Source organism: Urocitellus parryii, chromosome 2, assembly GCF_045843805.1.
Source record: "Urocitellus parryii isolate mUroPar1 chromosome 2, mUroPar1.hap1, whole genome shotgun sequence".
In the NCBI taxonomy this organism is placed as follows: Eukaryota; Metazoa; Chordata; class Mammalia; order Rodentia; family Sciuridae; genus Urocitellus; species Urocitellus parryii.
This window is the reverse complement of record NC_135532.1, coordinates 47574584-47577266: the sequence shown is the minus strand read 5'-3', so window position 1 is coordinate 47577266 and position 2683 is coordinate 47574584. Positions and strand designations below refer to the sequence as shown.

Here is a 2683-nt window from a genome sequence, read left to right as displayed (position 1 = left end):
ATAATATTTCACCCTTAGATATGGAAACTGACAGAGAGGGCCCTGCATCCCTCATCTGAAGTGCTTCAGGATGGAAGCCGGCCATGACCCCATGAAGAACCTCAAGTTGAAGCCCTGGGAGTCAGCTCCTAACACTCTGCAACTTCCGCCAGCTTGGTCACTTCTCGTCTGATACCCACTTGGGCAGTGCTCACAAAGCCTATTCCTCCATGTCCTACCCTCTCCCTTGCAGGAACAAGTCACAATGACTATGGCCACTAGCAAAAGACTACAGCCACTGGCCCAAGCACTGACCCACACTATGGAGAGCTCAGATTGCCTTGCTGCTCCCTGAGCAGTGTTTCTCCAGACTGGTCCTTCCGCTCCCTCTAGTGGCGGCGGTGGCGGCGGCGGTGGCGGCGGCACCAGCAGCACTTTTCCGCCAGGTGGCACTAGATCCGTGGGCACTAAAAGCTGAGTGGCGGTGCATTAACATGATAGGCCTGCTTCCATCGGGCCAGAGAGCTGAAAGGACAGGTGGTGCTGCAGGGATAGTTCACGGGTAACCAGGTGCAGTGCTAAAAGCCGGAAACTGCTGTCACTGCAGAGGAGGTTGTGAGCCAGCTCTACGTTGAACCCTTCGTCCTCGTTTTCTGCCTGCAGTTTTGTCACTAGGTAGCCTAAAGGCACGCCTCCGGGCAGAGGTAGCTGGGCTGAGCCATCGAAGAGCATCGGGGCCACCGGGTGGAGCGTGTGGTCGTTCTGGTCTTCCACCTGCAACCGCACTGCTGTAGCGGTGGAAAGCCGCCATCTAGCGCCTCCAGTACCAGCTTCATTTCAGCCAGCTCCTCGCTGTCAAAGCACCGTCGAGCGCGCAATTCTCCAGTGACTGTGTCCAAGGAGACATGGGTGGATACGGAGTCCTTGGCGCGGCCCATCTAGTCTTCCAACAGCGGTAGGTGACCTGGCCATTGTGGCCCAGGTCGGGATCCCGGGCGATCACCATAGCCAGGTAGGCACCAAGCGGGTTGTTCTCAAGCGCCCACATCTCATAGACTGGCTGTGTGAAGACAGGCGCGCTGTCGGTTCTCGTCGCCCACATGCACGCTGTAAGGCTTCACGGTGAGCAGTGGGGACGAGCCGTGGTCCTCTGCCACCAGCAACAGGTAGTACTCTGTGATACGCACTCTGTCCAGCAACATCTAAGTAACCACCGACTAGTTACCCAAAAGGGCCGGCTGCAGTCGGAAGTGCTTGTACCCATAGAGGGCGCAGTGCACCTGCCCGTTGGAACCCGAGTCCCTGTCCGACGTGCTGACCAGAATCACTGAGCTCTCGCGCGCTCACCCTTTAGGCGCCAAAGAGGTTGCTTGCGCAGGCCTGGAGAGCCCCAGCCCCGCTGACAAGGTCGCACCTGCTTTCCGGAGCGCGGCAGCGGTGAAGGACGAGGTGACTGGTTCTCCCGGGGTGGCAAGCGGAGTGACAGCGATGTCTGGAGCGTTGTCATTGACATCACGGATGAGCACGAAGACCTTGCAGGTGGCGACCCGAGGACCAGGGCCGCAGTCCTGCACCTGCACGTCCAGATCATAGGTGTCCTGGCATTCGTAGTCCACGGGACCCGCTAGGATGAGGCGACCGGAGCCCGGGTCGAGCCGCAAGAGGCGGCTCACTTTGGGTGGGTTGCAAGCACGGAAGGAGAACACCCGCCACGGGGCCCTGGTGGGGGTCCGCCGCGTCCAGGTCCAGAAACAACAAGCCCACAGGGGCGTCCTCCACCGCTCCCTGAGGGAAGGCTGGGCTGTGGTCGCTGGCGTCCAGCACACTCACACTGAAGAGTTGCGATGGCAGACCGCGACCAGTGGCCCCCCTCCTGGGCCAGGCCACTAGCTCTAGGCTGTAAGCAACCTGACTTTCGCAGTCCAGCTCCTGCAACAGCACCAGATCCACGCATTGGGCACCGCCAACACACGTCTGCAGCTCCGCTTGGAACGGGCTGTGTAGCTCAGCTAGTGGCACACTCTGCAGCCCATTGGCACCCACGTCCTCGTCCAATGACACTTGCTACACAGTTATCCATCTATGCTGCGTTGTCATGGCCACGTCCTCGTCCAACGGTACAAGCCAGTGGCGCTTCCAGTGGGATGCGCATGCCCACTGTGGCTCCCTCGGACACCTCCACTGGAATCTGGGCCCTGGGGAAGCACTACACATGGTTGTTAACGTCCCTCACCTCCACCGCCATATGCACCAGCCAGAATTGCTCCTGTGAGAAGCTGACCACGTCACACACCGAGGGGCCTGGCCACATAGTTGCTAATGGTCCAGGCCTACATCCGCGACAGTCAGCGGCCTGTCACCCTCGGGCACCCAAAGCAGAGAGCTGTTGAATTGCTTCATAAGTCAGAACTGGCTAGGCACCTTGCTCTGGGAATTAAAGAAAACGTGGTCAGAGAGAACATCGATGACGGTGCACGGGGCTTCTTCCTCATATGTGAGGAAATGGCAGTTTTGGTGCAAGATCCTGATACTAGTAACAGCCAGATAAGCAGCAAGTACTCCAGCCCAACCCCTTGTAAAGTGTCACCAGGAAATCTGAGCCTCCAGAAAGTCATCTTTGTTCCTCAAAGAGAAAAGCCAATGGCAAGTTCTGTGCTTAGACTTCAGACCTCTCAAGCCCTCCTGAGTGGGAATGTGCAGTCAG

The 2683-nt window shown here is 58.4% G+C and overlaps 1 pseudogene; it reads right to left on the bottom strand.

The window, feature by feature from the left end:
- Positions 1–468: 468 nt before the first annotated feature.
- LOC113190349 (protocadherin-8 pseudogene) lies at positions 469–2379 on the bottom strand (annotated as a pseudogene).
- Positions 2380–2683: the final 304 nt, after the last annotated feature.